Below are 15,140 nucleotides of genomic sequence, written 5' to 3'. Positions count from 1 at the left end.
CTTAGCTGTTCACCTGGAGGAACTTGAGAAAGAACAGCAAACTAACCCCAAAGCAAATAAAAGAAGAGAAATAACAAAGATTAAAGCAGTGTTAAATGAATGAGGGAACAAAACCACAAGTTGGTTCTTTGAGAAAATCAATAAAATTGATGGACTAGCAGCAAGACTGAGAAAGAAAAAAGAGAGAGGATGCAAATAAACAAAATCAGAAATGAGAAGGGGTGCATTACCACAGACCCTGAAGAAATAAAAGAAATCATAAGGGGATACTATGAGCAACTATATGCCAACAAACTAGACAACTTATATGAATTGGGCAAATTCTTACAATCACACAAACAAACTACCCTGACTCAGGAAGAAATAGAAGATCTCAACAAACAAATCACAAGTAAAGAGATTCAATCAGTCATCTAAAATCTTCCTACAAAGAAAAGCCCAAGGTCAGATGGCTTCACAGGGAAATTTTATCAAACATTCAAAAAAGAACTAACACCAATCCTGCTCAAAGTTTTCCAAAAAATTGAGAAAAAAGAAATACTACCTAACTCACTTTATGAAGCTAATATCATTTTAATACTAAAACCAGGTAAAGATGGTATAAGAAAGGAAGACTACAGGCCAAACTCCCTAATGAACATAGATGCAAGAATTCTCAACAAAATACTAGCAGATCGAATCCAACAGCACATTAAAAGAATTATACACCATGACCAAGTGGGGTTTATGCCAGGAATGCAAGGATGGTTCAACACAAGAAAATCAGTTAATGTAATACAGCACATTAACAAATCAAAAGGGAAAAATCACATGATCATCTCGACTGATGCTGAAAAAAGCATTCAAGAAAATTCATATCCCTAAAAAAAAGGTTGGCAGAGCTCTGGAAAACGGTTCAAGGGTTGCAGTAACTGGGTGAGTGCCGAATCAAGACAGTGCAGTGTTAAAAAATGGGAGGAGCAACTGGCCCTGTGGCAGCCTGACTGCGCGCCTGTAGGCTGGTGGGCGTGGGTCCCTACGTGCACACTGTGCTGCCTGTGTGTTCGTTCCCATCCATTTGGTGGCAGCCTGAAACCCTGAACCAGGAAACTTGTCTCTGGCTTACTTTCCCAAAACGTGCCCTGAAGGCAGAAGAAGTTTGTGGACAGTTAAAGCAGTGCATGGAACAATTAAATCACAGCAGGCTGGGGCAGAGGATGCCTGCCTTGAGATCTGGAGTAGAGAGCTCCCGGAGGAAGGGCCTACAGCACAAGCCCAGTGAGTCCCAGTAGAGTTCCATGCCAGGTTCTCATCGAAAGCTGGAGGAAATGGGGAAACGTATTAAGGGCTGAGAGAAAACAATTGCCAACCAAGAATTTTACATCTGGTGATACTTTGAAAAATGAGGGATGGATCGACATTTGCAGGCAAAGAAGCTGAGGGAGGCCATCCCCACTAGATGTGTCCCCCAGGCCGTGCTCATGGGTGCTTGGACCGAAAGTAGGGACTAGACGTGGCTCCAGGGGGCCTTAGGAAATAGAGATCAGCAAAGACACTAGATGTGACAAACACAAAGATGGTGGCTATATAGGAAGCTACTGGAAATGTCAAGGACATTGGCAAAATAAAAGTTTTTTCCTTTTTTGTTTTAGGTAGGATGTTGGACATTTGATTTTAAAGTACAGTTTCCTAGTGAAATATTTTTATACACCTCAAATTGTGACTGTTTAAAATCACTTTTCCAGCACATTTTTTTTAGTTTACTAGAGGAGATCATTCAGTCTTAGTTATTGTAGAAGCTCTGTAAATGTTAAGTCAAATTTTCATCATAATCAGATTCATGGGAATTAAATTAATGTACTTTTGGAACTGCATTAACTCTAAAAAATCAAGAGGATCTCTATAGAGCTCAAGCAGTGAAAAATCAGCTTGTTGAATGCATTTTCTCAAGAGTTAAATTCATTTCTTGGAAAATCTTAAAGCAATAAAAATATAGGTATATAATGCTCAGGTGAACAATATAGCAAGCACTACATATATACATAGACTAAAATATTACATAGACATGTGGGTTTTATCTAGGTTTTGATGAGTGCAAAATAATCATGAAAGGACTGCCATTTAAAATTTCAAGTTGGCATAAGTATTATATTTACAGATTTCACATATTTCTATAAAAGTATTCATTTTTCTTGCTTTTACTTCTATCCATAGCCTTTATTAGGGGTTGAATAATTTTCTTTTATATCTAAACAGTGTATTCTTTTTAAAAAAACATTTCTCATAAGTTTTTTCTTTCAGGGGCTTTTCTGGGCTATTGTACCCTCTCTAAATAGGGTAAAGTCTTTCTCTGGGGTTTTGAATCATTAGGCCAATTTGGCCATCACGTTCATGAGAATGCTAGGAAGAGGGTTTGGAAAGCTTAGTAATTTACATGAACCCAAAGTTTCTCCTCTGTAGCTTTTTCCTTCTTCTTTGGATATTAAAATAAGAAAAGTTGGTGGTCTGAATGTTGATTGGGAAACTTTTGTCTGGTAAACTCGGTTACAGACACATCAGGACGTATGTAAGCATATTTACTGTTGACGGTTTCTCGCATAGCTGCCCACCTCTCTTTAAACACCCCCGCTTGAGTCCTGAATTAATAGCTTTCCGTAGCTATCTCAGGTAAGCGATTAGATAATATTTTTTAGTTGGGACTTAAAGATTCAAGGAGGATCTGCCTAATATTGAAGTCTAAAAGAAAAACTAAAAAATGTGTTTTCTTCTTTTTAAAGAAGATATTGCTCCAATAATCTTTATTTCTTGCAAAAACGCACACGAATTGCCGTCATTTGTATAGCAGGAAAATCTTAGTAAATATACCAAGAATAGTTACACCGTCAGAAAGAAAACTTGAGTTTATTTTTTAACCTTGAAGTTATTTTAAAGAGATTTTAAATAGCTGTACCAGGAACAGGTGCATTTTGGTTAAATCTGCACTGCCTTTGTTTAATCAAACAGGGACTACTTGTTTGCTAGAGCTCATTTCCTGCCAGCCAAGCGGGTACTCTCCTTTTCACTTTTGACAAAAATCAGAGTGTGAAGTGAGGCTTCACAAAGATGTTTGTAAATTCATTTATAGGCAAATTGTTTAACCCCTTGCTTGGGCTGGGGGTTTCCTGCTCTCAAAAGGAGGATTCTTCTTGTTAATTTCTTAATTTATTTGCGAAACGTTCTAAAACTGTGAGAAAGTTCTTGTAATTTATAACCATTCGTAAATTCAGTTTTGTGAAATTGCTGTGTAAATGGTATGCTAAGACTAAATAAATGAACAAATCTAGGTATCTGATGAAAATGATAATTTCAGTTAAATTTCGGACACGCTTTGATGTCCGTGCTTTGTTTTCATTACCAGATTACAAGTGAGGGGTCCCACTTCTTGGGGGTCCCCGACTCTGTGGCCCCTCCTGGCCCGGGGTGGGGGTCGCCGAGCCGCTAGACGCGGCGCTGCGTTGGGCCTTGGCCATCTCAGGCCGTGGGCGGACGCCAGGAGTGGATGGGCACTGCGGGACAAGCGAGGTTCAGGTGGGTCCCCCCAAACTTTGCGAACCCTCTGCTGAGCGTGAGTGCCCCGGTGCCCACCCGCCTGCCTGCTGTCCGAAGGCCCTGGTGGGGGTATTTAGGCTATTCCCATTTTAATTTTTTCATATTGGAAGGGTCTGTCACTAATATGGGGTAAGGAGATGGAACTATCTGACGGTCTGGAGAGGCTGGGCCCTCTACATTTCAGGACTTATCTGGATGGGGCACGCATCTGGAGGTTGTAAGTTTCTGGAAAGTTGTTCTAGTGCATGGAACTGTTGTGGAATCTCATATATTGCCCTAGGTGTTCTTTAGGATTAGCAGGGATGGTCCTTGTTGGGGGTTGGCAGGTTATGACAGGTAGCAAGGTCCAACTGAAGCTTGTGTTAAGAGTGACCTCCAGAGTAGCCTCTCAACTCTATTTGAACTCTCTCTGCCACTGATACTTTATTAGTTACACTTCTTTTCCCCCTTTTGGTTAGGATGGAATTGTTGATCCCACGGAGCCAGGGCCAAGCTCATCCCTGGGAGTCCTCTCCCATGCCGCCAGGGAAACTTTGACCCCTTGATGTCATGTCCCAACTAGAGGGGAGGGCAATGATTTCACTCGCAGAGTTGGGCTTAGAGACAGTGAGGCCACATCTGAGCAACAACAGCGGTCCTGCAGAAGTAATTCTTAGGCATACCATAGGTAGGTTAAGCCTCTCTGCCACATATATAAGCTTCACATGAGTAAGCGTCAAGATCAAGGGCTTGGCCTATTGATTTGAGTGTCCCTAATGTTTAACACAGTATCAGGGAATTCCCTGATGGTAAAGTTTTATAGTTCCATATTTTTTCTCCCATTCCTCAATGGACTTTGCCGATACTTTTCGATTACCTGCTTCATATACTCTAGGATGTATCCAGGCATTACATTAAGCCATATAGGATTAAAGAACCTCTTTCTTATTCTGGGCCTCCTGAGTTTGGATTGTCTAAATGATCTATCCAGACAGGATAGATCAGTCTCCCCACATCCTCTCCAACATTTATAGTTTCCTGTTTGTTTAATAGCAGCCATTCTTATAGGTGTGAGGTGGTTTCTCCTTAGATTATACCCTACAGAAAATTTAGGTTTTGGACAAAATAAACCTTTCTTCCTCTGGTCTCAAAGAGTAGATGAGGTTCTGAAATACTGAGAATGCCTTCCCTATCCTTGTTTTCTGGATTTCCTTAGTCCTGACTGGCTTAGTTCTCATCTGTAAATACTGGGTTATGCATATATAACAGAGCATCTCAACATCCAGAAATAACAATCACAGCTCCGAACTGAATGTGTGTGCTATAGGAGCTTACAATCTAGGCCCCTGTTTACTTGCAAGCGTTTTCTAAAGGAGTCCATACAATAATTGCTCTTTTGTTTCTGTCTTATTTCGCCTCACCAAATGTTCCACACGTTCATTCCCATCGTTGCATGCCTCACAACTTCATTCCTTTTTGTCGCAGTACATTTGATCATATGTATACACCATCATTTACCAATCTACTTCTCAGTGTATCCTTCAGCCACCTGCATTCATTAGGCATCATGTATAATGCTCAAAGACCACAGTCCATCAACACTCTCAATTTTGGATAATCTCATTGTTCCTAAGAGAAAGATAACCAGTAAACACACCCTCGCCAAATAGGAAATGTTTGTCCCTCCCCCCTCTTATTTACCCTTGGTATTGTTGAGGTAGTGCTGATGTCTTCCTTTTAAATAGCCTATAACGTGCAATGGTAGTTTCCCCCCTGTACTCCTCTATTATTAACTCTTTGTATAAGATTCATATCTTTGCAATAGTTCAAGCAAGAACTTATTTATATTAATGTAATTTGTAGTGTTGATCAGTGGGACACATAGGTCTATACAACCCCTTTCAATCTTGTTCATCTTCAATATGGTAATGTTACTTATAGATCTAGACTTAGAAAGAATCACCTTCACTTCTATCTATTCCCTTGCATTGGAATTCAACCTCATCAGCTAATGGTTCACCCATCTTTAACTTCCATGCATCTCTAAGTCCCCTATCTTCTATATTATAAAGCTCTGATTTTACCTTTTACCATGGTCATAAAAGTGGAATCATACACTATCTATCCTTTTGTGTCTGGCTTATTTCCTTCAGCATTATGTCCTCAAAGCTCATCCATCTTGTCATGTGCTTCAGGACATCATTTTGTCTTACCACTGCATGATATTCCATCATATGTGTATACCACATTTTGTTGATCCACTCGTCTGTTGATGGACACTTGGATTGTTGCCAATTGTGGCAATTGTGAATCTTTTGCTGCCATGAACATTGGTGTACAAATGCCTGTGTGTGTCATTGCTTTCAGCTCTTCTGGGTATATACTGAGTAGTGCTGTTGTGGGGCCATAGGCAACTCAATATTTAGTTTCCTAAATATTAATCGCCAAACAGTCTTCCATAGCAGCTGTATCATTATGCATTCCCACCAGCAATGAATAGAAGTTCCAGTGGTGTGAGGTGGTATCTCATTGTAGTCTTGATCTGCATTTCCCTTATAGACAATGAAAATGAGCATCTCTTCATGTGCTTTTGAGCCAGCTATATTTGTTCTTCAGAAAAATGCCTATTTATATCTTTAGCCTATTTTATAATTGGGTTTGTTCTTTTGTTGTTGAGTTGAATGATTTCCTTATATATACAGGATATCAAAAGTTTATCTGATGTGTGATTTCCAAATATTTTCTCCCTTTGAGTCGACTGCCTGTTCACCTTTTTGAAAAAGTCTTTTGAGGTGTAAAAGCATTTGATTTGAGGAGTTCCCATTTATCTATTTCTTTCTTTTGTTGCTTATGCTTTGGGTATAAAGTTTAGAAAGCTATTTCCCATTACTAGGTCTTGAAGATGTTTCCCTACATTTTCTTCTAGGAGCTTTATGGTACTAGTTCTTATATTTAGGTGTTTGATCCACTTTGAATTAATTTTTGTATAGGGTGTATGTAAGCGTCCTTTTTCATTCTTTTGGCTATTGACACCCAGTTCTCCCATGCCCATTTATTGAAAAGACTATTTTGCCCCAGTGCAGTGAATTTGGGGACTTTGTCGAAGATCAGTTGACCTTAGATTTGGTTGTCTATTTCTGCACTCCCGATTTGATTCCACTGGTCGGTGCATATATCTTTGTGCCAGTACCATGTTGTTTTGATCACTGTGGCTTTATAATAGGTTTTAAAATCAGGAAGTTTTGTGGGGTGCAAGGGTAGTTCAGTGATAGAATTCTTGCCTGCCATGTGGGAGTCCTGGGTTCAATTCCCGGTCCATGTGCTCCCCCTAAAACAAACAAGCAAACAAAAACTCAACAAATGGTGCTGCAATAATGGGATCCTTACATGGAAAAATAATGAATTGTGACCCCGCCATACAGTATACCAAAAAAAAAAAAAAAAAAAAAAAAAAAAAACCCAAAACGAGAAAGTGTTAATTCTCCCACTTTGTTCTTTTTAAGGATGCTTTTAGCTATTCAGAGTCTCTTTTCTTTCCAAATGAATTCGGTAACTAGCCTTTCCAAGACTTCAAAGTAGATTGTTGGAATTTTGATTGGTACTGCACTGAATCTGTCGATAAATTTAGGTAGAATTGGCATCTTCACTATATTTAACCTTCTTATCCATGAGCAGGGAATGTCTTTCCATCTATTGCTTATCATCTTACTATTTTTAAGAGTTGCATGGTTTTATTGAACAGGAAGATAATGGAAGAGGGAAAAGTCTTTGGAGCAAGATGAAAAATACTGAATTATTTTAAGAGCCAAGGAAGTGCCAAGTCGGATCAGTGGTGTGGTCACCTCGGAGGAACAACCAACCCTAATTTGTCTAGAAAACTTGGTAATGATAGAGCATAAAGCTGGCGGTATGCGCTAAGTCGTCACCACACTCCTCCTTAGGTTTACTGTTCACAAATCAGAAACTATAAGAAGCAGCTCAAAGCGGTAGTTGGGATGGTGAGAAAATTGCCTGGATGCCTGCAGGCGCACGTGTGCCTGGGGCCAGAGGCTCCCGCTGAGGCAGCAGCACCCTCCTTCCCCTGCCTTATTTCTTTCGGAAGGTAACTCCAAAACTACATGCTAGACATAGCTGTTTCCTTTTTGGGTAAATATCTTCAACTTCACGGAGATTTAGAAATAATGTGTATAGCTGGATTTAAGGCATTCTGAGACATACTTGGAATTTTAAGTTCTTTAAAACCTTACAATGTTTAAGAGAATTTGGTGTATAGTAGTGTCTAAAGACCAACATTGTAATTGCAATAGAAAAATGTGCAATGGGATAATTATTTTAGTTTTGTGATTTTAAGCTGAAAATTGAACAAATTTGTAAATGATGTTGGAACATTGAAGAGAAATCAGGAGTTACTACGCATACTTAATTTTTTTAGATTTATAACTTTAAAACTTAAGAAGTTGGGAATGTCTGCGAGTGAATCAAACACAATATTTAAGAGGGAAATTGAATATATTAAATTTATATAGAGAGATTGAAATGTTTTAGATAATTTAATTAAATGGCCAAATCTTCCTTTAAGCTAATTATAAAATCTGCTAGGATTATAAAGTAATAAGGTTTGTGAACTGCACTTATATGTCTATAGTAGAACTAGGATTTTGAGTTCATAATTTGTGACTCTAATAATTGAGTAACGATTTTTAAAAACCAAATTAATTTCCAAATAGTTTCTGTCCATGCAGGCCACTCTATAGGGCACAGAAGCTTCAATTTAATATCAGTTTCTGTGTGTGGGACCTCAGAACTCAGTTCTAAAGGAAGAGCTTTCCTCAGCTGAGAAAATTTTTGCTGCTATTTCTCATTTCTAGATGCACGAGTGTCTGAAAATTTTTGAGGTGTTGAATGTGCACAAAATACTTGATAAAATGCCTCCTTCTATGTGATATTGCATAATGCCATAGGTTTTCCTCAAAACAGGACAACCACTGGGTTGAGTGTTGCTTGAAAGTATTGTCTTTCCCCAGTACTTAAAAAGTCTTTGTTTGGTTCCAATACTCCCTTCTCCCGTGTCACACCTGGGATTAATAGAGTTTTCATATGTGTGAGTTATACATGACTGAACTGGAAAAACATCATTAAAAGAGTAATATTAATTTTATGCTTTTATCTAAATTAGTGGACTGTATTTTGAGGCCAACACTATGCTTTGCTTCAGCAGTAAAATCCAGGGTGAGACCAGAGTGAGACTGGCTGGTATTTTCCAAAAAGTTCATTGAATAAAAGTAATGCATTTATGGACTCCAAAAGATTGTAGCATCAGCAAAACATTCATACCTCTGCCAACATTTCCAAAAGGCCAAGAAAGATCTCATTTGTAGATAACATCACATTTTTCATGGTGTTCTTATTTCTTAAACTAAAGTATAAAGAATGATTTATTATCAAATACGCCTTACTGTCAACTTGCAGGTATAAATGACCTTAATTGGACAGAGCACGAAGGAAAATTACAGACATTCCTTAGTGTTTCAGTTTGCTAATGCTGGTGGAATGCAATATATAGACATGGGTTGGCTTTTACAAGGGGATTTATTAGGTTACAGGTCTACAGCTCTAAGGCCATGGAAATGCCCAAATTAAGGCATCCAGAGAAAGATAGCTTGACTCTGAAGACAGGCCGATGCCCAGGTTTCCCTGTCACATGAGAAGGCATGTGGCCATGGCTGCTGGCCCTTCTCTCCAAAATGTCTCCGGGCTTCTTTGTCCTTCCTTGTTCTTCTTGGGGCATTTCTGTCTCTGAGCTCTTGCCAGAATATTTCTGCCTTTTATTCTCTTGTGAGGACTCCAGTAAAGACAACTAAGACCCACCTTGAATTGGGTGGGTCACGTCTCCATAGAAACAATCTAATCAAAAGGTCCCACCCACAGCAGGTCCACCCACCACAAAAATGGATTAAAAGAACATGGCTTTTCTGGGGTGCAGACAGCTTCACACCTGCATGACCAGGCATTTGGAAAATGCAGATAGAAATACTTTCAGACCAGTTCACGTATCAAACTTTGAGTTGTAGCGTGCAGTAAATGAAGTACTAGTCCTATCATGTGCTGTGCTAATGCATTTATTTATTAGTAATAACCAAATGTCTACTGTGCAAGGACCTTCTACACGTTGGGGAGTATCTTGGCTTCTAGAGCAGCCATGACAAATACCACATGAAGGATTGATTTAAACCTGAAGATTTATTGGCTTATCATTTTCAAGGCCAAGAAGCCCCAAATCCAGGCCTCAGCAAGGCTGTTTTCTTTCAGAGTCTGTTACGTCCTGGTGATGGCTAGTGACAGTCCTTGGGGTTCCTTGGCTTGTATGTTTGCTTCCTTCACATGGCAATGCTGTTGTACTCCACCTATGGCTTGGTCTGATTCTGGCTTTCTTTCTAAGTCCTCCAGTCATTTGGACCCACAGCTACTGTGACTCAGCTGGCCACCCCTAAATAGGGTCCTGGAAGATCCTATTCACAAACAAGTTCAGACTCATAGGAACTGTGGTTAAGATTAAGAGCATGTCTTCTGTTGAGGTTCATGAGTCAATCTACTATAGAGAGACATTGCGAAAGGGATAACAGACAATAACTGCGCCAAATATCTGGTCTGAAGGGTGACAGTTTCTGCAGGGAGGAGAGGGCAGATCAGGGGAGGGCTTTCAGAAAAGCTGGAGGGCGGAGCAGATTTAGAGGATGGATAAAATCTGGAAAGTAGAAGTGGAGAGAGAACTTACTTAATTGCAGGCCAGCGGAAGATAATCATGCTTCTCATGACTTTTTCTTTACTGTCCCAATAGTGGTGACATTTAAGTATGCACTTAATATTGTAACAGATAATTAAATTCCATTAATATGTGAAATTTTCACCTTGTTGAGAGAATGTATGGCATGGAAATGGTCATCCGTTTTTGGGATGTTGTTCTTTGGGGTTGATTTCCCTCATCAAAAAGGTACAATTATTCGGGAGGATTATTCTGATAACTTCTTTGTATATGTGGTAGTAGGTCCAGGTGTTGGCTTGGCCAGGTGAGGTGCCCCGTTGTTCTGTCGCTGTGGACATAACTCATCAGCATGTGAAACCCGTTGTGGCTGATTCCATCTGCGGCCAGCTAAGGGCAGTGCCTTCTGCAGTCAGTGAGGTTTAATTTAATTAGCTGGAGGCTTAAAACAGAGAGGTCAGAAGAGAACTCAGCTCAGCACCCTCATCTCAGCACTTGCAGCTCAGGTCAGAGGTTTGGAGATGCAGAGAGGAATTGCAAAAGCTGTTGGAAAACCAGAAGCCAGGAGAGAAGGCCAGCAGACATTGCTATGTTCCTTCCCATTGACAAAGAAACTCAGATGAAATCCAGTTGCCTTTCCTCTGAAGAACTATAAGTTTTTAGCTAAATAAATTACCCTATTAAAAGCTGACCCGTCTCTGATATGTTGTATTCTGGCAGCTTTAGCAGACTAACACACAGCCATATATAAATAAGCATATAATATAAGCTTATGTTATATTATGTATTTAATATATTATATTGTAATAAGCCGCAATAGATTATACTTGTATTTTTCCATTGGTAACTTTTTAAATACTCTGGTTAGTCAGGCAGTAAAAAGAGATTAAATAATTTTGATTTGGTTAGGCTAACTTCCAGCGGTAAAATAAAGATCAACTAGTGTTCTGTTTTGACTGTACAATCAAAAACTATGTTTTTAAAAAAATAATGACAAAGTAATAATAAAAATAAGAGCAGAAAACAAGAAACAGTTTGTTGAGCAATTGAGGGAGGATTTAGAACGTAGCTTTTCTACGCATTTGCTGTTGCTGTTGCAGATTGTTCATCCAGCTGCCTGCGTCTAAAACTTGAATAATAATCATGTACTTTGTTAGATGCTTTTGGGAGAGGAATTTGCCAAGGTGAAATGTTTTGTACTTAAGTTTTCCGGTTACAGTTTTTGATCAGCGTGGACTTGTTTTGAATTCCTACTGCCGTTAAACCTGTCTTCCTTAGCGTGGCACACGACTGCATGATGTGGGAACGGTAGGGGTTCTGGTAGCTGGAAGGGACCCTCCCATTTTATAGGCGATTGAAGTGCGCTTCAGGAGACCCCTGCCCACGGCTCTTCAGCAAGGACGCCTGGGGCCGTCTCCCAGGCAGCGAGGCCGCGCTCCGCGTCGTGGCCCTGCGAGGCCTGAGCCTGCGCGGGGTTCCCGGGACTCCTGAGCGCTGCCCGCGCCTTGGCCCAGCTCCTGGCCAGGGCCGTAGAGGGACAGGGGCCGGCCGTGGGGGCCTTGCGCTCACAGGAGCAGCCTCCAGGGCAGGCGACGCCGATGTGGGTCCTCGCAGCACTCCAAGCGGAGACGCGTCCGCCTGGGCCGCACCGCACCTCCGGGAGGAAAGGGTTGGAGGGCTGCGCGCATGAGCCTTTTGGGGCCAAGCCTTCCGGGCTGAGGAGTGAGCCGGATAACTAGGAAGAGGGTGTGCTGGGGCCGTGGGGGCCTGACGGACGTGGCTTAAGACCGCTGCGGGGTGGCAGACCTGGGAGTCTGGCGTCCTCCGGGGGCCTGGGCTGAGCTTCGGGACAGGCGCGGGCGGAGCGTCACAAAGAGGCCGCACCTGCAGGGCCTGGTCAGCAGAGACCAGAGGCGCGACCACAGGGACGCAGAGAATGAGGTTAGGGAAATTCACTCCAGGCGCTGCCACTTCACGGCCATCCACGGCAGCCCCGGGGTCCTGAGTGCGCCTGCCATGCGGGAAGGCTGGCCTGGGAGCCAGGAGCTCCGGAGGCGGTTAGGGTTAGGGTTAGGGTTAGGGTTCAGGTTAGGGTCCTGTTTCGTATTAGGGTTAAGGTTGGGGTTAGGATTCCAGTTAGCACCAGGGTTAGGGTTAGGTTAGGGTTAGAGTTAGGTTAGGGTTAGTGTTAGGGTTACTGTGTGTCTGGGCAGCTGGAGGTTCATGTGTTGTGGAGGGGGCAGGAAATAATTGAAACTGGTGATTTCTTTTCAATAGCGGGACTTGCATGGGCCTGTTCTGGGGTCTACGTTGTTTTCATGTGAAAAAATCAATTTCACTAAAGAGGATTACATATTTGTTGAGAATATTTTCCAAACCAACCATTAACACAGTTTTTCCAAAGGTCTTCACTCACATAGTTGTGAATTTTTTGTAAAAGTTATTGAAATGGTATAAGAATTAGTGATTTCGTCTTACTTATTTAATAAAGAGCCTTTATTATAAAGAAAAACTATATGTAGGAATTACGCAGAGAATAGTGGATTCTGAAATCACATTTTACATTTCTTTATCCCCTACCAAATGCGTTGTTTTCAGATTTTAAACAAACATGAGTCCACAAAGCGTGTTTTTTTGCCCTATAATAACTCTACCGAAATGATTACATGATAAGTTCTGTTGTAATTTACTGTCAGGATATGGACAAGCAAAAACTATTCCACAATCTTGAGGCTAATGTTTGTATTAGAGGGTGTGTTGTAGGTTCTCATATATGCAGGAAATGGGTTTAATCATGCACATGAGAAGACGTCAGATAATTTCACAGTTAATTCAGGGTAAAATAACTTTCCTTTTAATTATCATGTTATTTCAGGCCAAAGTGTTTGGTCTGAATTGTTCAGGTAATTGCTTAAGTCTGGAGTCATTTGCTCTTGTGTGCTGAGTCATAACCTTTGGGTGTTATGGGAGTGGGAGTCAGAGCCAGATGGTGCTTCTTGAGGGTGAGATTCGGGAGGGGATGGAAGAAGGGAGGGTTTTAGGTGGGTCAAAGGTCAGTGGATGATACTGGTAATGATTTAATTGGACAGTCTTATTCGTAGCCATTTGTTTGCTAGACTTATAAGGATCATTTCCCAAGTTTTTGATATATATATATGTATTAGAGTGAAAAGAAAAAATATTGAATCAAATTTCATCTTGTTTTCTGTTAAGTACAGTGTATATTCAGCTTAGGTACTGGATAGGCAGCACAGGATAAAATTTGAAGTCCTAAATTCTGCATATTATGTAAGGTCAACGTCACTGCAGGTAAATGACATGCAGATATTGTACAGGGCTGTTGGAAATGTTGTTTACCCCCAGAGAATGCTCAGGATGCATGCGGGGTCTGTGGGTCCAGAGGGCTGCAGAAGGAAAAGACTAAAAGAAAGAAAAAGCTTACAATGAAAGGTTGGTCACAGCCTCACCCCAGGAATGGGCCACAGAACTGGGATAATTCTAGTATGAAAAGGTCTCCTGCTTTTAAGTAAATAAAAAATGAAATCAACTTTTATCCAGTTGGTTATAGTAAGACCACCAAATATTTTTTCCAGGAAAGTCATTTTTTACCCCTCACAATGAAGGGGGTGGCTGAAAGATGTTCCATATAATTTGCCCTCTTATTTCTTCTCCATCCATTAAAAGAAGTCCCTGTGTTGAATTTCAAATACAGCAGTTTTCATCGAAATACCTTTTAGATATCAAACGTGTTAGTCTCATAGTGAGATGCATTTCATTGCATCCCTGCACCAGCTCCTGGAGCCCTTCACCTGGGTGGGGCCCATCAGGTGGTGGGGCTGTGGGCTGGGGTCTCTCCTGTTCCCGTCAGGTGGTGGGGCTGTGGGCCGGGGTCTCTCCTGTTCCCGTCAGGTGGTGGGGCTGTGGGCCGGGGTCTCTCCTGTTCCCGTCAGGTGGTGGGGCTGTGGGCCGGGGTCTCTCCTGTTCCCGTCAGGTGGTGGGGCTGTGGGCCGGGGTCTCTCCTGTTCCCGTCAGGTGGTGGGGCTGTGGGCCGGGGTCTCTCCTGTTCCCGTCAGGTGGTGGGGCTGTGGGCCGGGGTCTCTCCTGTTCCCGTCAGGTGGTGGGGCTGTGGGCCGGGGTCTCTCCTGTTCCCGTCAGGTGGTGGGGCTGTGGGCTGGGGTCTCTCCTGTTCTGTCTGGCACTGAGGTCACTCTTAGACAGTGGGCCATAAGATGCCTGACGAATCAGCTGTGCATTTAAGATAATGGGAGAGGTGAAAGGGGCTCACACAGACTGAGACATCCTTCAAATAAAAGAAATAAGTGATGCAAACTTGAAAACAAGAAGCATCAATAGACAGGATAAATAACAAAGAAAATGAAGAAAACAGTTGAAGTGTAAAGATGAAATAGAAAGACTTAACAAAAATGTTTAAATGTTGTGAAAAGAATATGCTTTTATACTTTCTATTTTTGCTGACACTTACCCCGTGCCAAGCACCGTTTAGTGACTTTCACTCATCTACCTCTCCTAATTCTTATGGGGTTATTACTTTTATTATCCCCATTCCACAAATTAGGAAACAGAGACACAGAGAGGTTAAATCATCTGTTTATTACAGGCTTGTAAGTGGCAAAGCCAACACTGGAAAATATATGTATTGTAGCTTCATTGTTGAATAAATCCCGGGGATCCATGTCGTGCCCCTACCTTCTGCTGAGACTAGCTCCTCTCTTCTTGTCCTTCTTTCCTTCCCTCTCGGGGAAGTTCTCTGTGATTGAAGGGTCAGCCAGCTTCTTAGCACCTCTTTCCAGGCCAGTCAGGGCCCTGCCTGACA

At 41.5% G+C, this 15,140-nt stretch overlaps 1 protein-coding gene across 1 annotated transcript in view; it reads left to right on the top strand.

Annotated features, from left to right (window-relative positions):
• CPE (carboxypeptidase E) overlaps positions 1 to 15,140 on the top strand; it is a 90,988-nt gene that overhangs the window by 10,418 nt on the left and 65,430 nt on the right. The gene's annotated exons all lie outside the window — the stretch shown is intronic.

Source organism: Tamandua tetradactyla, chromosome 26 (assembly GCF_023851605.1).
Source record: "Tamandua tetradactyla isolate mTamTet1 chromosome 26, mTamTet1.pri, whole genome shotgun sequence".
NCBI lineage: Eukaryota > Metazoa > Chordata > Mammalia > Pilosa > Myrmecophagidae > Tamandua > Tamandua tetradactyla.
Note: the sequence above shows the minus strand (reverse complement) of the source record. Positions and strands in the feature narration are given on the sequence as shown.